Source organism: Varroa destructor, unplaced genomic scaffold (assembly GCF_002443255.2).
Source record: "Varroa destructor unplaced genomic scaffold, Vdes_3.0 BEIS01000005.1, whole genome shotgun sequence".
NCBI classification, from domain to species: Eukaryota; Metazoa; Arthropoda; class Arachnida; order Mesostigmata; family Varroidae; genus Varroa; species Varroa destructor.
This window is the reverse complement of record NW_019211458.1, coordinates 15,836,835-15,858,513: the sequence shown is the minus strand read 5'-3', so window position 1 is coordinate 15,858,513 and position 21,679 is coordinate 15,836,835. Positions and strand designations below refer to the sequence as shown.

Genomic DNA, 21,679 nt, shown 5'->3' with positions numbered 1-21,679 from the left:
GGCGGCGGCGGCGGCGGCGGCGGCGGCGGCGGCGGCGGCGGCGGCGGCGGCGGGCGCATTGTGCCCAGCTGCTCTACTGCCACAGCCAGTGAGAGTGAAACAGACAAAAATTAGCTGAGCTTGAAAACATCCTTCTCTATATTGATACGGTCGTGTGCGCTTTTCGCCGTGAGCGTTTAGGAGTCTGGGCTGCGCTTTCCGAGCTGCACGATCCCCTCGATGGGAACGTTGCCGGGGAGGCGAGCGAACCGTTGGCGACGCACTGATCGCCGCTACGTTCTCGCGATCTTAGAACAGCCGTAGACTGAAAGAGAAAGGCAAAGAACAGACGTCTCTTCTTCGCTTCCTAAAAATATAAAAAGCACATTCTCTCCTTAACGCACCGATCACTAGCAGTTGACAACTTCTACTATACGAGCGTGAATATAGGCTGGTAGGACGCAAGGCGTCACCGCAGAGTGCACATTGCTTGCTACTACTGCCACCGCTGCTGCTGCTGCTGACAGTGGCATTTGTGTTGTAAGCCCAGCGCGAGCGTTGCCGAACGGGGAAAACGAAAGTAAGCCAGGATCGAGCGTTGATACAATAGGTTCTCGAGCGAGACCAGCAACGAAACGAGATGGCTGGCAGCGTCTATTAGACAGACATGGCTGTGGCGGTAGCTGTTTTTACTCTGACGAAACGTCTATGCGCGTAAACGAACATGAGCGCGTGCCGGTATGTGAGGTGTGCTCTGTGTATGTGGAAAATACTGTTTCAAATATAATATCTAGATGCTACCTAGATTATAATACAGCATCCACGTAACGAAGCCGGATGCACCTTCCGCGAGTGGTTTCGACTACCCAGCAGGCGCAAGCGAACCGATGCATTCGACATATTGGAGGACGACAAATAATAACAACAAGAACAAATAAAGTGGTAACGAAACCATAGTTACGCTAACAGGCGCAAACAAATACGGACACTGATGATAGTTGTTACATGGGCGTAGGAAAAGGGAATAGAACCTTGAGCTGAAACAACTGGCACCGTGCCCTTTGCTGACGCTACATCACTATTACACATCATCATTATCATCACCAGGTAACTTCTGCTAAGTTTTTTTTTTTTTCTATAATTTATATTGGCTATTCGGGATCGGGGAATGAGATTCAACGATGTTTTAAAAAGCGGGCAGAAACAACGTATGTAGGAGACCGATCTATCTAAAAAAGAGAAAAGGGAACACCCATAAAGCACCAGTAGTGGCTCAATAGCAGTATCAACGGCAAACGCTGCTGAGGTAACGCATTGATCGGCGTTCATAGTTCATCGAATAAAGATATACGCAGTCGCTGATTATCGATGAATATATTTGGACTACTAGAACAGCACTATAAAGAGGCGATATATCTTATACAGAAAGTGTGTTATTAACTCTTGTTAGCTAAACGTACATGACTTTTCCATTTTCTGCTTATTTTCCCTCTGCGTTTCTCTTAGCTAAAATAATCGCTTAGTTCAACTACCTAATAATTATTAAGCCAAAAAAAAGCCTTCAGCTACATAAACAACATACATAATCCTCCTGTAACGGTTGTACGGTAGAAGTATGAGTGCATTTTCGTTAATGAGAAGTATAACTGGTACATATGACTATAATTTAATGACCATCAGAATACACGGTCCAATGCTACGCCTGCGCAGCTGTTCACTTCGTCATGTAAAGGTTCCGATTCTCTGGTACAGTTTGACTTCAGAGATCACTGAGCACCCATCGAGGAACTTCGGCTGTTATATGGCCAGTGATTTCTTACCTCAGAATCACACCAAAACCGATTTCGCACCTAGTTTACTCTACCTATATTGCGGACAACGGTGTCGATCACTGGCATTCGACACTGTGGATGTTTCACTTAACGTCGGATTCTATTAACAGATGGGTTGCGCTACATTTACCATCACAGCCTAATATCACCGCTCTGCTAACAACCTCTTCATAGCCAATCGATGGACTTGGCCATAGTGAAGGTTGGCATTATACCTTTTCCTGAAAAAAGAAAGCGAGAGGGGAGAAGGCGGATGGGCGGGCGCGGGGGGTATCGATATGGGCAATTCTTCTTCTTGTTTCTTTTTTTTTATACTCCCTTGACTTAGCAATGGTGTGTATGCTATTAAACGTTATCAATGTGACGAAAGCCAAAGTAACGCCGAGCTGTTGTCCGCTTTCGGCTTGGTGCACAACGTCTGGTTTATTCGAAGTTATTCGTGGTATCGTATTTAAACTCTCGGTTGCTGAATCCACATATGAACATAACTCACTCGACTAACTTCCATCTAACAGGAGGAGAATGGAGGTAGGTAACAGTGAATTCTGTAGTCATCGAAATGGTTCAATGACTCAATCAAGCTCCTTGCCTCATGACCTCGAGCACGATAGCGAGATTCCACAACGCCGTGTTATTAATTTCCTCATGCATCACGCTATTGACACAGGTGAGCAAGGTATATGAACAGCAAATCTAGCGCTTAACACCCGCAGCCAATGGTAAGCCCGACGACTTTTTGCTCGCTCATCTTCAAATCATATCATGCGGGAGGAGCAAGGCGAGCTTAACCAGTGGATGAGTTCCGTCACTAGCAATATAAAGGTTCTCACTTGTTTTCGCGACGCTGAATGATATGACTGGCAAAGATCGATTTCGAGACTCCATCAGTCAAAAGGTCCGGAAGCTTTATACGGTATATTTATTTAAGGTCTACCAGAATCTTTCCAACACAGCGAAGCACCATAAAGGAACGTCGATGCATTGCGAGCTTTTGTTAGTGTGGGTGCTTTCTTGTAACAGTCTATTTTCCGTTGTTTCATGGCCTAAAGAGGCGGCCTACTTCTTGCAAGAAGGTACTCGGATGAAAGCGCGAACACAGCAGAACAGCACACGACTAGTTTTCTGGCCAGAGCAAAGCAAAATTATGTCGGTTACTTCAAAGATTGCCTTTGTGTTGAATAGGCGTTCAATTGATGGCGAGCCACTTTGAATGAAATTAGAAAACGTTCAAATACAATGAGCGCATCGCATCGACTAAAGTGTCACGCTAGGAAGCCTGAACGCAAACGACGGCCACTCACTAGCCGAGCCTAGGCTATTAATATTATAGCAGAAAAGCGTTATCTCTTTGTCTTGGGCTTACTGTTTCCCAATGTGTAGAGCTTTTGTACAAGCCTTCGACAGAGGTCCACCGCAGCGGTCGTAGCGCTAGCGTCGTTCGGACTACTTTCCACAATAATAGACTAATGAAGGATGAATCGATGGCCAGGCCACAGGTAAAACGGTACAGCAAACGATTATCCTTACCATTCATGATCATCGTCATCATCAGCGTTATTCAGTCGTGTTACTCAAACTCGACTTGTCCGCTGTTGTTAGACCGCACTACGCAATTAGCAACACAATGATACGAATCGGTCATACTTTGACCGGCAGACACCGCAAGCTTCCGTGTGCACCGTGGATCTACTGGTAGTATCTGGCGCATTCTAGCCAGGTCGAATATAAGTGGAATTAATGGCTGATAAAATCATCTATCTACTGACGCGTCCATACACTCGGTCGTGCATTGTGTCTCTGTAGCAAAAGCACGTAACACCTATGAAAAATGCTATCTAGTTCAGACTTAAAAAGTCTCGTTTAAAGGAGCAAAGTGAGGAGACTCATACTGGCACCAAGCACCTATGCAACAACGATTTCAAATTGTTGCTTGTTGTACGCGTTTGAGTGGAGCTAGCTGGGTACACTGCATTGGCCGTGCAAGATAAATTTAGATGAGCTAGAAGCTTTATCTAGTCAAATATGCCTTTATTGTCCGGCGATGACAATCTTTATGTCTTCTATAGCTACGGGCAAATGGCGCGATGTCAAATTCGACCAGACTCGCAAAATTTAGCCAGTCTTTTTGGCCAATCCAACTAACTTCGTCTATCGTCGTGTCTTCACGAAACACTCTCGGCCAGGATGATTTTTATCATATCTGCAGCATTTAATACTATCATAGCATTAATAGATCATGCCTCCGTCGTTCGTGCAAAGGGTGCTGATCATTAAGGGACAGCCGGTCATGGCATAGGGACTAAGAAGGTTGGCTGGCATTGATTGCCGGGCGAAGAGAGCAACACTGGCGAGCTATAAAAGCGATAATAATTTTAAATTAATAAATATAGCAGAAAAGCAACAAAGCGGATTGGCCGTGAACGGCCCCGATCTCTTCTTTTGGCTCCCAGAATGCTCTCCGTTGCTACGACGAGGCGAAGGTCGGTGAGTAGCGTTCGAGCGCTAAAGAATTGAAGAAGGACTCGCGAAGCAGGATGTCACGACGTCCATTCAAACGGCTAGAGAACTGGAGAAGCCAGACACGTGCGAGAGCGGTGGGCTTTCCTCGAAGCGTTCGATTTTTAACGGTGGCAGAGTGATTTCGGCGATTTTAACTGCTATGACAAAACAGTGAGAAGCAACGCAACGAAGATATTAACCCATTGCTAGCCAACTGGCAGAACAGACGAGACTGTGTGGTTCATCCGCTCGACGATTGAAACATCTTCGAAAAGAGATAGTCTACGACTTTTCTTGTATAGTATAGTAAGATATGTGAGCCGGCTGGATAGAATTGTATGGGTTCGCAAGGCATCATTCAGCTGGTTGATAAAGCCGAACTAAGTCAGTGGCATCATTAGTTAGAGTGAGGGGCTCAGCGTGTTTATCGCTTACGAAGTTGACAGGCTATTTAGTGATATGGGAAAGAAAATATCACGACGTAACTTTCGTAATTTCAGACGTGTATAATGTTAACTGGGATGCCGAGATCTAGATTTCTTGGCTACATTCGAGTATATACGCAAAAACGAACTCTTGTTCAAGGCTCCTTAGCTACATCGAATAATACGCGATCATTTAAAACACCAACTAAAACATAATTCAGCTTTAATACGGTGGTCTGCAGCTACATTGAGTTTGTACCGTGCAGTGCTGAGCAGAGGCGACACTGTCAAACTATACTTGCATTCATGATGCTTTTTCGAGAACGCTGTTACTTTCTCTCTCTCTCTCTCTCTCTCTCTCTCTCTCTCTCTCTCTCTCTCTCTGTTTTCCCTTAAAGGTGGTCAATCTTAGCAACCACCTCTGGATCGTTCAGGCTTAGTGTCATCAACTAGCGTCCCTGTACTAAGTGTGCTTGGCCTACCTTATAGATAGATGCCATTATAATAATATAGTAGGTGACATTGCCTAGCCTTCCCCGTTACCCCGCACCCCACCACTCCAAGTGCTCCCTGTCTTAGGCCCCATCTTCGGTTATCTAGCCAGGTCTAGGGGTTATAACTCTAGGTTCACTACGCTTTGACCATATCAACTGTATCAAGACAACGATTATAATGTGTCGCTCGTCCACTCGAGCTGGTTTTCTAGTGTGATCTACGTGATAAGTACTGGCATCGTATCGCCAGCAGCTTTTCCTATATCCTGCCGTGTTTCCCATCAAACCATCCCCATAGTCCCAGGAGGTTTAGAACCTATCGCTGTACTGCCCTGGCTCTCCAGATCTCTATCTTATTTTATCTGTTTTACTCTCTCAGTGACTCTTCTTATATTACAGGCAATATCTGTAATAAGGACAGCAAGCAAATGACGCCGAAACGATCTGCTCCAAGGAGACGAATGCGTCCCTTATGATGCGCGCTGATTCGACCATCGCCAATAGTCTTTAACTAAGCGAACTGGTCTTTGCTACTAGCTGCCAACAAAAGGGCCTCAAAATGAAACAACAGTTTTTTCACACCCTAGTTTTGATACATTTGCAGCATGATACATGTATGTATTACGCCTTTAGATACATACACACACGTACAGGGCCCTTTTGCTTTTGCGGAATATGCGCCTACGTTCTCCAAAGATTATATTCCGAGAGACAACTTTACGGACCACCGCATCAAAAGCCCTACGCTAATCATCGTGTACGCTAGTGGTGGAAAAAGTAAGCTGCAGGATTTGAAGCGGCGTCACTAGTCAGTCATCATAGTTAGCAGGGTAGTGCACCTTGGCAGGCAGAGACTGGGCTGTCGTCTGCATCTCGTCTAGAAGGAAGTCAAACCCGCCCGACTCTAGCCGCTGTTCATTCAGAGAGAACGGGTCCTCTCTAAGTGGGTAAAGGTGCGTGAGCGACGACTTGAAGTGACTCGGAGAGGGGAAAACAAAAGAGAACCATTATCGAGCTCTTTCTCCATGTTTCGCTTTGTCCTTCCTTTGCCTCTACCCCACTCCGAGTCCCTTTTTTGAGCCCTACACCAAAAAACTTGAAAGTGAAAAGAGGTAATGCTCGCATTCACAGCAGCGATAGATTGAGCGGGACCAGAGGTGCAAAGGAGCAAATGGCTAATGACTGAAAAAGAAGATAGGCCGACTAGAGAATGTGTTCCCGGGAAAAAGCCGAGAAGAAACCGACAATGAATCAAGCAATTCGTGCAGCAGCAGCAGCAGTCATCTGCCGACGTCCGCGCAACAGCCAACGACGAGGTAACGGAGAGCGATCGAACACAGGTTACCTTTCGCGACGGTAATCAATCGCCTTTTGTGGCTCACAATCGCTGACGACATCGAAAAGACAATTCGGCGACAGACAGATAAATACTAAAAAATTTGAAGGATGGCTTGATCCCAAAACATTCATTAGAGAAAAGTTATGTTAATCTCTTTGTCTCGGCGCCTTTAAGGCAAATGCTCCACGAGAGGCAGATCAGATACCCTTTATAGTAAACCTGCTTCTTCAAGTTCATACATAGGGATAGGTACAGTCTTAAATATTATACATCGATAAGAAATACCTAAGTTCACTACAGCATCCAGCATGTTGCAAAAGAACAGGAGTTTGCTGAAAAAGGCAAATGGTGTGGTTACTCTCTCCGAAGCAATTTAACAGGTTGAAGAATGTCAATAACTTCAAAACTTTTTGTTGTCAATAAGTCAGATTTGGCAAGCCTGTATGCGCATCAGCTTTTTGACTATCTAAGACTATAAGCTCAACGATAAATAGTATCAAAGTATTTAATGCTTAGTATTAAAAAAAAACCAGCAATTAAGTTTCAGTTTTTCACCGGTAAGAGCGCTGGTGAAGTTAATCAAAAAATGATGCCGATACTCGGCAAGAGAGTCTTCAGTGAAATACTGCCAATTTGCTACTGGCGGAATCACTTTAAGAATAAAAATTGAGAGGCCAAAAACTGCGAAATAATTGACTACACCTCAGAATCTCAAACCGAAGGGTGAGTCAGCGTGATTACTATTGATTCTGGGGAAACGAAAGTATAAACAATGTACCCCTTGTCGACTCATAATTTGATATCTCAACGATACTGCAAATCAGAGGTACCCAGCTCTTGAGAAGTCTACCGGCTGTGATGTGCAAATAATAAGGCAGGCACATATAACACATAGCAAAGTATTGTTGTACCACTGAATTGTTCAAGCGTCCGGTTCGCTAAATGGCTTCAGGCAACCTAATAGTACACACAAACCGTTCGGACTGAATAAAGCATTCCAGTCACAAAGTCTGGCTAGCTTAACCTAAATCAGACTCTAATTCATTTTTTTTGCCCGTCGGTCCTATATTGGCAACCGGACTGTTTAACACCAGTCATCATCGGCTATCACAAGCAGCTCTGACTACGCCAGGCTGTCGACGCGTGCCTTCAGCGCCCTTCTGACTGGTGTTCCGTGTGCTCGTTCTCTCATTGTCCACTGCTTGCGTCGTTCGCTATTCTGCAGGCCGAGTGCTCTGGCAAACAGTTAGTTTACCGGGCGGAAATGGCGGTGCAGGCGTTGCGCTTTCATTGCCTTGAGACGTGGCACCCATCTCTTAGACCCATCCTCCATCCACCTAATACCATTCTCGCTTATAGCCATTATAGCCCTATTATCTGTTCGCACTGTCAGCCGCAAGCCCCCGTCCTCTCCCCCGGGATCCTCCATCTACAGCACTCGTCAGTAGAAAGTAGGTATCCCGGCATCAGCTCGTCTAATCATTGCCGTTTTCTGCCACCCCAAACACTCTGCATCTTCCCTCCCTAATCGCCTTGCTCGCTCGTTCTTCATCTCTATTATACCATACAGATATCTTATCCGCTGCGCTGCTACTAGTTAGACATCACTTTTCCTTTCTGGCCTACAGCAGTCTCTTATGACTGTCTCACAGGCTGCGGCCCAACACGACTCGTTTCATCTTCACCATGCAATCGGTTCGGGCTATGCGGCCACTCAGTGAGGTTCATTCGGCAGGATTGGTCGAGGATAGGGCCAACAGTCTGCAGCTTGCAGCTGGCTGCCCACCATTTTGTGTATCCCGCAGCATGGCTTGGCCGTAAGCTGCCCGAGAGCTCTTCCGCGCTCTTCAAATTCGGCCACTGCTTTCATCGTCACCACGGCCACCTCTGTGGCCGTCCCTCAGTCTCCTATACTTCATCGTTCTTTTCACCCTCTTGCCTTCTTGCATGCACTTCCTTCTAATCGACTTGTCTACTATGGCTCATCGTCGTCGGTCTCGTGGTCGTCGCCTCCGTCGTCGTGCTTTTCTTCCTCCTCCCCCATAGAGCACTACTACTAGTGGTAGAAGGACAGATCAATTACCATCTTTCTCTCTCTCTGTCTTCCTTCCTACTTGGGGACTAGCTGGGATCTGCTGAAATGGGGGTCGGGCTTGGCCGACTCCGATGGCCGCCGACCAGTACTTTGATGGCTGTCGTCCCGACGGCCACGCTAGCGCTGCTATCAGTGCTCTGCCTGCTAACAAGCCTGCGTAGCTATTCGCCAAGTGAGGAAAGCAGGGGAACACAAGTGAATCGAGAGGCATTGGTCAGAAAGAGAAGGAGCTAGCCTATAGATGGCGAACGTTGTTACTGCCGTTACTTTTTCTCTCTCTCTGCCACAAATTAGACGTTCTCCTTCTTCTTACTGTACCTCCTGCTTCACTCGTCCTATTCTAGGCTCTGGCCTACTCTCTCTCATCAGTCATGAAACAGAATTGCGGGGGTACTCGTAACCGGGTTCCAACATGGCCCGCCGCTAGGCCGCAGCGTTTTCTTTCTTCCTTGGGCTTCTACCCTACCCCCGTGTGCTTATTAGCCAGCGGTAGTAGTAGCGATGGCGGCAGTCGGTCAGCAGCGGGGTGAGAGACCCAAGCACGCGGCGCATACGGACGCGAACGGGCGATTGGACCATGCGCCGATGTTTGGCAGTCCGGCCAGTGGCAGCAGTTTAGGGTGGGGAGTTCGCGATGAGGGCGATGACGATGCACGCTGGCCCTACCGCTTAGCCGTCAACTCGCCGTTGTTCGTTGTCCGAAGCTAACGTAGGGACGAGAGTGTGAGCTAATTAAAATTCAATATTGATAACAGCCATTGCCCACCGGTCGGGCGGTCGACGACCGGTGGTGGCAGCAAGGCTCTAAGCAGCACTTCCCTTTGGCTCCGAAGCTTAGTGGGTACGAAGGCCCGAGGCTCGTCGGGAACACCGGAGCAGTGGCCGTTCGTTCGCCGTTTGGAAAGGGGTGAATCAGCCCTGGCGGCAAGCCTTTACAGGAGCCAGTTCCATCCCAAGAGGACGATAGGCCGATTGACTGGCTAACAACAAGGGCAGCTTGAGCTGGGGCGTTACCCGGCACTCGAACGACAGCAGAAGCGGCAGGAGAGACAGACAGAGAGAAAAGGGACACACAGGCCCACAGACTAGTCACCGCTTCGCAGGAAGAGGGCTATGGGTTGAAATGAGATCGTGAGGGTAGCTGGAAGGAAGAAGGTCTCCAGCGCAGGGTTTTATATACTAATTGCCCTCCCGGCAGTAATGGCTCGTAGTGGCGCTCAACGCAATCCACTTTCTCACTTCCTCTGCAACTCTCTCCATACCTCAAGTATCCCTACGTCTCTACTGATGGATTTTCAAACCCCAATGGGGTTCTCCCAGGGTTCGAGTTGCCTGCCCTTGCCCGTTGGCCACTTAATACCGGGTATGCTTGTCCTTTTTTCGCACGCACGCGCCTGTTGACAATTAACAGGAACCGCTGCCGGTATTTAACAATTTTTTAGTGGCCGCTGCCGAAGTAGAAATTAGACAGTAGTAGTTGTCTCAGTTTCTTTCCCTCAGTCGGTCTCTTAATTAAAAAAGAAACGCCAAAATGGGGAAAAGCAATACGACTTCAGCCGACTGCAGCGGTCCTTCGTCGTAGCCGTAAAGGTCGACGTGAGTGACTCCACATATGTGGACGTCTGCGATGAAAACACTAATGGTGACAGGAATCAAATGATTATGGAAATCGTTCTTGATTTTTTGTATTCAAGTTACAAATGTAGTCAAGCTAGAAATCGGATTGAAAACGATTATGAAGTCTGAAAACCCGTAAGTCGACTTCACTCATAAGACGATATCTAAGCAACAAAATAAAGGCAATCAAATATCTATTGTAGTCAGTTACTGTTGTAGCTTTAACGTACAGTAAGACCTAACTGTTTTGACCTATATGCATTATTTACTTTTCCTACGCACCCACGTACCACCATAGTATTATAATGAACTGTCGAATTGTTAGACACACAGACCGCATACAAAAGTTAAAAATTTTAACTCCCAGGATCGGCATCATTGGAGTTCAGTTACCAAGTAAGCGATCACCAATTGTCATATATCACTAAAAGTTTGTCGAAGTCGTTTTTTCTTATAATTACCGACATTTAGCGCCTCGATGTCAGCACACTCCTCACAGAGTGCCACAGTATCATCTCCGACCGAACCGGCATTTAACACCCCCGGCCTTCGTTCAGCCCTGACAATTATTACTCGTGTATGCCTGTGTTTGAGCGTCTGCGTTCGGGCGTGCGTGCGTCTTATCATGGCGAGTCACGGCGCTCCTAAACACACGATAGTTTCCTTCCGCTTTAAACGGCTCCTCGCTAAGCGCTCCCATTGACGAAGGGATCCTATCGGGGATCGAGCGCGCGATCCGCGTAGCGCAAGTGGGCTAGAAGTTGAATCTGATTTAGGGTTGGGGGGCGGGGGGGGGGTGAAATCCTTTTTTACGAGGCGGAGTAGTATAGTGCGCGAGCCGAATTAAGGGCGCAAAGTCGAATATTGTATAGATTGGACTCCATGACGGCCCTGTGCAGGTCCTGTATTGGGCCAACCATTACCAGGCTGCATCTGCGGGGTTCCCGTGAAAAGCGATGTCACTAACGTTTGCTATCATCTAGCCCTTATACAAAGAAACTAGGTAGCGTTATTGCTTGCCTTGATGCATACGATGATACCACTAGCGGCGTTATAATGGTTGTTTTTGCTTGGGCCTGCTAACCGGCGATCACGGGACGCTCGGTGTAGTCAGCCGAGCAGTTTCAAGCTTGTACCCATTAACCACTGTACAAGCAGACGATGGTAGAACTGCAAGCTGTTCTCGCGATTAATCCGCTTCTACTAACGCTGCAAATCCCGCTACTATTTAATTTTCCACTCTTATCAATATCGTCCTACTTCTACTGCTAGCACTAATAATAATAGTTTTCATCATCGTCGTTGCTAGTCACTATCATTTCTTGGTACTTTGTTGACTGCACACTGTGTATCACCCACACGCTTTTTGCCCATATTTTTGCGCGAATGTTATTCTTAACTTTGTCTATGTCGCCGCTATTCTCACCGAGCAGGAATTCAACAACAATAACAGCCCCATAGCAACAGTGTCGTGACGCTTCTGGTCACAGTGATAACGTCGGACGCTGATGCTGATAACGGCTACGGCGGCGATGACCGCAGCGACCTCAGAAAGCTACGAAGAAAAGTAACAGCTATCGTCGTGCTAGCGACGCTGAGCCTCCGGTAGCGTGAGGTCATAGAAAACGTTAACTACCCAGCTAACTAATCAGTAAAGGACAAGAATTAACGATGATGATAATAGGGTGACGGCGACGACGACGACGGCAGGGGTGATGATGATACCGCCGATAAGCGATAGATAAAAGCTCATCATTTTCTATGCGCTAAAAAATCAGCCGTTTTGTCGAGCCCTGATCGATATGAGCGAGTTCCTAGAGCTTGTTCAGCTGATGAGGAAGAAATAGAAAGCAAAAACGCTAATTTCGAAAGGCTAAAGACATTTTTATTGACTGGAATACGACTCGTATCGCGTCAAAATTCAACTTGAGAACCTTTAAAATGAAATATTTTCTCTAGACAGCAGGTTATATATCGCCAAGTTCCTACCACCCGTTACTAGCTAACTCGAATTTTGGCGCTCCACGCCCAATTTCAAGTGGACACCTGGTCTCTAGACGGAAATCGCATCGGACTGGAGCTCAAACCAATATTAGGTCACAAATTAATATTACATCACCCCTTCTCCTCGATCAACCTCAACTACTATTCCGCAAACGCCAACATTAGTCTTCATTTTCCATATAATCGTTCCGGCATGGCCACCTACCGTTATTACTGACTGCTTGCCCAGGTCACCGTTTCTGGGATGATATCTGCATTCTAATAGCTATTAGCTAGCGTAATACCAATAACTGCGTCCTCATGGTTACTCTAATCGTTTTATCGTCAAATACTGATCCTCAGTCCTACGGCTAATATAGAACATTTTGTTATTCCGGCGTCTCAATTCGTTTGGACCTATCTGAGCCAAGCATATATACATACATACGTACATTCAAACTCATCTTCGGCATCAGCATCTTTATAACATTAGTCCTACAGCAACCAAAGCAGTGATTGTGGTAACTTGACAACGGCCTGCCTCAACCAGGATGCCGCAGAAACTTGGCAAGTAGTTGCTATTGTAGTGGTTGCTCTTATTATGAGGATGTTAGGTAATACCACAAGGATATATGTATATATATATATATATATTGGTGATACTAACGCTAATAATTTGTATTAATAATCAGCGTTTAATCCACACGCGGTTCACAGGACTCTATTGTAACTGCCAGGAAGTTGCCAGACGGCGAATGGGTGAGCAGGCAGGAAAGGCGCGCGAAAACGGGGAAGGACAGACAACGGGGCAAAGACAGAGAGCAAGTATCGTGAGCGGGTGTTGTAGTAGAGTAGATTTTGGGGTGAAAGAGGAATGAGGATTTAGACCCTGACTGGGCTACCCAGTTTTCCCGAGCGCGAGACTCAAACCGGGCATCCACTACTAGCTACACGTTGTTGTATATATATACATAATCGTCGAGTACTCAGCTGAGCGGGTGGCGTACAGCTAATCACCAGCCATGGTCCTATATCCGTGCGACGGAGATCCGATAGTATTATACACACCGCTCAAAGCACACCTCCTTGTAGAACCCTTTCAGACTCAGTGCAACAGAAGATTTCCATGTTGAATAGACGAGAAAGTTACCTTCAACATGATTGCAACTGGCAAATTCTGTGCCACCTCATTATCATGTACGCGCAACAGTTTCCACCGAAGGTAGCCAATGTTTCATGACGCTCATTGCGCACTGAGAGATGTTTTCCGCGATAGAAACTAAGTACTGCGTCGTATATTTTTGAGCATCGTGGCATATTTAAGACGGTTAGGTCCGTACAATGTGTCGCTAGACAGTAACATGGCAGTCTCGGTGCAACCTTATCGCAGTACTTCACCTGAAAGATAAGTTGATCGGTTCATCATTTCTCATTTGGGAGAAAGCAATAGCTGAAATATCATTGGTGTCAATGATGAGAGTCTTTTAATAACTTTGGACGTCACTTATAATATTTAGCGCGTCTATGATAAATCGTTTGGCAGAAGATTATATAATAAGAATATCCAATTAACCAACTGCACCTTCTTTTCTTTGCTTACAATAATCTTCCCTAAGGTCGTCTATAAAGCTATTAGCAGTTTTTGCTGGATAACTGCGGCTACAACTTATGGGATAAAAAACGATACGAGCTAATCAGCGAACCACTGGCTACTAAGATGACGCCTTCCGTCGTTGCCCCTGATTGCTCGCCAGCGTCAGTCAGCGTTTTCTAAAAAGCAAACGATCCGTAATAACGAATACGATTAAACAACTTCTAACTGCCTCCATAAAATTTTCAACAGTAAATACAATAAGTGAGCAGGGAAGTAACTGCACAAGAACTTAGTTTCAGGTGTCTCGGGACGATAACTCATCACCATCGTGCCTCACGTTAATCAAACATAATCGACGATCTGCCACTTCATCAAATCATCATGCTGGACGGCAACCAGGACGATGTAACGAGGAACCGCTTACTTGAGCTGTTACACAAAAGGAATACCTCAGAGCCTAACGAGAAAGTGAACAAACAGTGGCAATAAAATTTGGATGCTGGATGCAGTTTTATCTCCAATTTTATTAATTAACTGATGCCCCTAGGGCGTACCGACGCATGGTACATCCGAGCAGTAGTCGCGGTTTCTTTTTGGGCAAAAATCTAGAGAGCTCCATAAAAAACGTGCATTTAAAAACAGTAACAATATCATTTGATCATATTTTATTAACAAGAATACATTGTCACACACGGTTCAACCAATCAGGATCCACCCCCAACCTAAAGCAATTAGAGCTAAAGCTCGGTGGTGAAATTTTCCCGCGAACAGAAAAGGCTCTTATTCGCTCGAAGGCACCTAAATAAAATTTATTCTCACAACAGAGTACGCTTCGATTCATCCACGTTACACAGAGCTGAGACAGTACTATTTTATATATATACATACAAACAGCGGCCTACAAACAGAGGGCACCATTGTTATGCCATCGGTGCACCAGATTCAGCTAGCAAATAGGACAATAACAGGCGAATCACTTATTACGCCGCAACAGCTCCAGTGGACGAGGTAACAGAACGTAACGCAGAGATATTATTATTATTATTGCTATAATTATCTGACTGTCTAATATTTATCTTGGCGAGGAACGATTAGTGGGTTCGAACTAGTGAGAGTCAACAAGCGTGAGGTGTGGATCAGCTGTTCCTGTCTCGAGGCATTGTTGTAGGTAAAAGCAGTGGGCTAATATTAGTAGTGCAGCTAGTTGACGAGGCGAGACTGACAAAAAAAGATTGTACGCGAAACATGCTGACGAAGCAACGATCCCCAATCAAGGTTCGCTTTATCATCCGACTAGGTAAATGATATAAAATAGCGTTTCGATAAACTTCGTTCTGACCGGTCGGTGCAGGTGGGTCAGTTACGCGGCTCAACTATTATTAGAAGTGGCTACGCTGTACAAATCACTACTAAACAGCGGGCACCGACGATGAACGAACAATAACAAGCTAGCCCTCTACGCTGATCAACTGAACACACAGATAGGAGCTCAGATTAATTATTATGTGCGTCTGATGGGTTGGGAGAAACATAGAACGCCTAAACTAATTATCGTGTTTTGCGTCTGATGCGTCCCTATTTGTTAGTTCGCAGTCGCAAGAATGAAACGGAGCGTTTTTTTTTCAGACACGGATTATTGTACAACGACTGACAGAATTTATCGATTCTGTTTGATGTACAATCGTATGACAAGACTGCTCAGACGGTGCGATCGATGTTAGACGTCGCCAATTCGTAGGGTTAAAATCTGCTTCCGTAAGCTCAAATCTCGTTTTCCGTCGGCATTGTCCTTCGTGTGAGTGCACTCGCTTGGCAGCGCAGTATGTAATAGAATATCGCTTACCTTTTCCGTCATCCTCACTCCGCGTCGAATTCAATCTCTGTGTGTCGCAGTTTTCTGTCTTTTTTTTTTTGTCGAAAGATACAACGGTAAAGTTATGGAACTGAATCCCTATCCCAACTCGAGCTGAACTCGTTTCAGCCATACCGGGCTAGCAGCGGCCGTACCAGCTGCAGTTAGTGGCAAACTTATTATACTGGCTAGTGGGGCTGAGAGATGCCCTAGGCGATTTCTTGCTCCTGTTGTCTTTCTGTTCTCGCCACTAGATTTTTCGCTCCTTCCGTGCCCCGTATCAATCTTACCTAGAGCGACATGCTCTGCCCTTCCCATTTAGCTCTCTCGCACGCTTCCCATATCCACAGTCCCTTCGCGTACTCTTCACTTTGGCTCTTCTTTATATCTTACCATTGTTCCTTTTTACCCAAAGGGACAAAATGAGAAAGGCACAGGGAAATAGATAGAGCAGTCACCAGCAAGGATCTGTTTGCTGGATAGCGTCGCTGGTCTGTTTGTGCTAATAGAAAAATCATCGTCATCGTCACTTGCTCCGCTGCCGCTAACTCCCCGTTGCTAGTTTACGTTCTTCTTCCGATTGCGAAGACCCCTTATTTTGTTCCCCCGTTCCCTTTCGAGCTTCTGCGTTAGTTATCTTTGCTACTAGACCCCTTGCCCTCAGACGACCTGCCTGGTCATTTAGGCTTTTTATCCAGCCGTCTCTGCCCCTCTCCCTCGGTTACCCTCATCACTGTTATCGTTTTAATAATAACATAAGGATTATTATTATTGTTACTATACTAAGGAGATGGTCTACCGCTGTGGTGGCGGAGAGCCGTGCAGTAGTCCCGTCGATGCTACAGCTGCTGCGGCGTCCGACGCAGTAAGTGAAATATTAAAAAAGCACTGGATGAGAACGACGACAATGACAACAGAACGAAGATCGTCGGGCCTTAAGGCGGCCGGCGTTTTCGACAGTGGAGTGCTAGCGCCGGCGATGGCAACGATGATGACGGCGGCAGTGGGCTTAAGGCAAGATGGTAAGCAGGCTGCCTCGCTTCCTATTGCCATTTTCCTTTTCTTTGTTCCAGCACCTGTTACCTTTTCGCTGTTTTTTTTTTCTCGATTTATGATTGCCTTTATTCTATTTGTGCGTACGTGTCTGTACAATGTTTCACTCCTTCCTCTGTTTATTCTAATAGTTATCCTTGTACTGTTTGTAAGTATGGATCAGGATAGTCTAGTCTTTTGTATAGTAATAATCGGCGATTGGAATCAACGTAAAGAACGACGCTGAGACCAGCTACCATAGTCAATGATAGCTATATAAATTTTACGCTCATACGCATAACCGCTAGACAAGACCATAAAACAGGTTAAAGAAAAAGCGTATCCGACGCTTAGTCTAATTTCGCAGTTGTTCAGCGCTTAAAATCTGTTGACACTTCCTCTGTGTCATTTATCTTCTACTTCTTCGTCATCGTCATGTCTATTCAACTGACTAGATAGCTGTCTCATTCTTTCTCGGTTCGTCCGTCCGTCCGTCCTCTCCTAGCTTGCCCGCGCTCACTCCGTTTTTCCATGGTCCCGACGCCCTTCATAGCTGGTTGTCGAAATCGCTGCAGGCGACCTAAGTAATTTCAGCTATCAGCTGTTACTCAACGAACTGTTACAGCTCTGCATTAATTCTCTCTGCTCTATATATAAGAGTAATGGATCCATGAGCATGGCTTTCCCTGCTACAAGTCCAGTCCCCTCTGCGACAACAGCGACGGCCGCAACAACATCAACAAACCGCAATTACTACCATTATTATAAGATTGTCGCTCAACAAGAATACGAGCTTGTTCTCCACTGGCTTCGCTATATGCCTGCATGCGCCGCTTTCGGAAACGAGAGAAATATACGATAAGGGAGGAAGGAGACGAGGACGTCAAAAGCAAACGACTGCAAAGAAAGAAGGAAGACAGGACAACACACAATGCACTGGAATAACGGAAGAGACAGACAGGCACGCAGGCGAAGTTTTCTTTCTTCTTCTTATTCATTTACGGAAATAGGTACGACGCTGGCGGAACGAGAAAAAATAAAGTAGGTGGCCATGTTGGTGCGGTCGATTCGAGCGCACTGCTAGGGGAGACGACGTCTGCGAATGCTACTATAATAGTCAAGAGAAGAAAAACAAGATTGTGGCACACGAAAGCAATATGAAGCTTTGGCCAGCGAAATATTCGCAGTACGTCAACACCAACGAGTACTGGGAGTCACAGGGAGAGAGAGACAAACTGGAAAAAATCAGCCGGAAAAACAGCTTCAAACAAAGGAGTCCAGTACGACCTTGTTCGTTAACGATACTTTAAATACAAGGGGAGGATGTCGAGATGCACGAAAGGCCACTGCACTGCTACATATATAGCCAAATTTTAACAACAGCACAAAAAATCTAGTAAGCACTCACTATTGGTAGCCTTTCTTGTTTGATCGACCCTACCCGTTTCTTAAAAATCCATTGATCACAACGTTTACGTTCACCGTCGTAGTATAGAATAACGAACTGTATCAGCGGATCTGAAAATATTCTTCTAAGTCACACTTTTTTTTTTTCTATCAGCAGAGCAAAAGGATGTAATTTGCTTCGTTATTTTGTTCTCCTTTACATCCTACATCAAGTTTGACCTGAGAGATCTTAGTGTTGCAGTTGCTTCCGCAATTGTTATACAAGTTTCACGCAGCAAATCTTGCGTATCTATGGCGTTACCCCTGAGATCTTTTTTAGTGAAGCATAGCCATTTTTTTTCGACAGTATCTGACGGTAGTCCTTAACCTACGTAACTTTTCCCCAGGTATTGCGTTTTGGCTGACTTATCAATTTAATGCAGCTAATGCTGATGTAGGTCGTTAGCGTTTGCCTTCATTCTAGCCCAATGGCGCATTTTTTGGTTTCCGCTAGTGATCCACTGATTTTGACTTGAAAGATCAAGTGATGTCTGCCTAACTTTGCAGAGCAAGCATTGCGCAGAATAACAATTAGAAGCCAATAAAATACAATCAAACCATATAGCTTCGCAGCTAACAGTGTTAAACCATCTGCTTCTAGTCATAAGCGTACGAACCGTCGTTGCATGAGGAAACGGCTATATTATCAGGCCAAAACCAAAATCTTCTAACGGAGCTTGTTTCTCTGAAGAACATCTTAGTCTACGCTGCGATGGATACTTCAACACGTCTTTTGAACTGTACCCGTTGCTTAGGACATAGAGTAAATAGACTTTTGGGTAAGACCGGTCTACTTTTACTATCAAACACCTGTGTTTGTCCTCTGTGAGGAAAATTTTATTCGCTTGATACTGTTATAGAGTTTCGTGCATTCTTAGAAAAAAACAACTAACACTTCCATCCATTAAGCTGTTTCTATGCTAGCTTCTTAAAGGGATGCTCCGTGAATAGCTTTCGTCGTACGACTTGACCTCTAGTGGACCTACAGAAGGAAAGGACATAAGTTCCCTCCGTGCCGTCCCAGTTATATTTTTATCATTGAAAACCACAAGCATAACTGTCACTTATTCAAGTGTTCAAGTTTCGATTAGAGATGTAGGCTCAACTGAATAAGTTTCGTCGTGTAATAGACGCCGACTCCTGACATGAGCTCATATATAACCTGGCTACAATAGGTTATTTTTTATCCAATCTATCTATGCAAAGCCACAATATCGTAGCTGCTAGCCTTTATAAAAAAAAAAGGAAACCTTAGGGCTTTGAGCGTCAGCCCAACCTGCTGTCTCCATGTTCGTTCGACGCGGCATCGTTTTATATAATAGTCCCCTGGTGTTTGTTACTCGGTCGTTTACGCGTGTCTGTGTACGCGCCCCAGCGTCGAACATCTTGCCTCTCGAGTCCCCCCCCCCCCCCCCCCCCCACCACAAGCGACAAAAAATTCGAACGGACCCGGATGACGATTCGAGAAAACTCTAAGCCCAATAGGCGAGATAACAAAGTTTAGCATCATCAGCGATAGCAACGTACGTAACACACAACAACGTATCGCATAGTGGCCTTACAGCGCAGCCTATAAAAAAGCTGCGTTATCGATTCATCGCTTAAACGGCCTGTGACTCCGGACCAGCAGCTAAACGACGACCAATGCACTGGAGCAGTCCGAATAGCCAGAGCTTTAATGGAGCCGCGCCTCTGCAGTGGTTGTGCAATCTGAAGGTCGGAACGACACTTACAAAGATGCCCATGATACCAGCAGCAGCCAAAACAACCAAAATGTACTTTACATCAGCGAGTCACCGTCTTTAATTCGTAGACGGAGGGCAACAACGACAACACATTGAAAAAGAGGTCACGAAGAATGACTTCTTGTTTCGTGTATGAAGAAGATAGTATTGACTTGGCAGGATTAACACCTAAGGCCTGTTAAAAACCGATTCTCTGTTTGGAGTTAGGTGAGAAGCTACTGCACTGTAATATATTATGAGCGCTCTTTATTGGCTGCTTGTGTCAGCCGACCCAATATAGCGTCGCTCTGATATTCACATGGGACATAAACACGTATGCATGTTCATGTTGAAATACGTTTCGAAACCCCTGTAGAGATCTAATTAATGATGAGTTCGGCTGTGAATAGGGTCACCTATGATACAACAATGTAAGTTCACGAACTATGGCAGTCAAAAATAAGTAGGTGTAAGTTCACTCGTAAGCGTAGGTTCTAGTATAGTCTGTAACCGTGTGCGTCTCGCATCATACACAATGTGACGGGCTTTCCCTTCTCGGTCGTCCAGTTGGCTGCCCAATGCTGTTCTACCATGTTAGCGTTGCGTCGATTTCCAGTATCAGTGCGCCGCTCAAGCTGTTAACGATATCGAGGTACGGTTAAGGTGACATCGGCAATTGCAAATTGCTTTACTATAAGGCAGCCTCGTCCACAGAAACAGGCCACGTCCCTCGCGTTCTAGCAAATGCAGACCTTAGCAACAACAATGGTATAGAATATCTTGAGATGCATTCGTTATAGAATCTATAGGACTCGTATAACGCAAAATTGTCCCTTCTGATACTAAGATGCTGTGCTGTCGACCTGTACATACAAAACTTTTGACCACTATAGGCCAACATGAATCGTTTAATTAATGGTCGTCTGCTAACTTTTCCCCTTATAATGTCTCACAAGCGTACCGCGGACGAACGCTGCTTTATACGAAATAGCCAATGGCAACAAGATATATCAGCTAATTGAAACGTCATGCGCGGCTGGACAAAGCTACGTTATTGACAGGAAGTATATCTGTCACAATTAATCTGATGTGTGAATCATCCTATACGTCGTTGTTTTACCGAATAGAAACGTGGAAGTCGGCCGCGAGCCAATCGCTTGTCACCTTCATTCTCGCTTTAGCATCGCCGTTAATTGCAATTTTACGATGCCTTGCTGATTTTTGGTGGCCACATCGTTCGAATGGCTTCGATGAAGACAACACCGATCAGCCCTGGAAGCTTTGAGCGTCACGCACTATGCAGCCTGCGTTCATTGTCATCTTTACCTACCGTAGTCTGCACAGTTCGCTCGTCAGCTCTCGTTGCCCAACAGTACGAAGCTTGTCAAGGTCTGTTACTGGACATTTACTGCACTAGGAGAAGAAGATTTTCGCTGCCGTACACTATATCCATCTGGCAGGCTGGCTGTCTGTCTGTCTGTCTAGTAGTTCATTTCTCGGCTCTTTTGTTTCGAATCTCCTCATTTTTCAACGATCCCACGGCCTGCTCATCGACAGGCAACTTGCTTTTGCCAACGCCGCGCGAGCAGCAGCCGTAGAAACAGCCACGAGAGCGACCAATCTCCGACGGCGGTTGTTCCAACTGATACCATGCGCCAGTCTAATTAACATGTCAGCCAGAGAACGACTGCTAACAGTACCGCTTCTAAGATGATATTCTATCGAATTATCTCGTTCTAGTGTCGTCGTCATCGTTCCCTTCCGTACT

General features: G+C 45.7%; 1 protein-coding gene and 1 long non-coding RNA gene across 2 annotated transcripts in view; one reads left to right on the top strand and one right to left on the bottom strand.

Annotated features, from left to right (window-relative positions):
- Positions 1 to 21,679, bottom strand: part of LOC111251594 (uncharacterized) — a 137,617-nt gene that overhangs the window by 78,808 nt on the left and 37,130 nt on the right. The gene's annotated exons all lie outside the window — the stretch shown is intronic.
- On the top strand, positions 421 to 14,358 carry LOC147755339 (uncharacterized). The gene is made up of 3 exons (XR_015328742.1): positions 421 to 1,086; positions 5,629 to 6,545; positions 14,151 to 14,358. It is a non-coding gene; the product is annotated as an uncharacterized LOC147755339 (long non-coding RNA).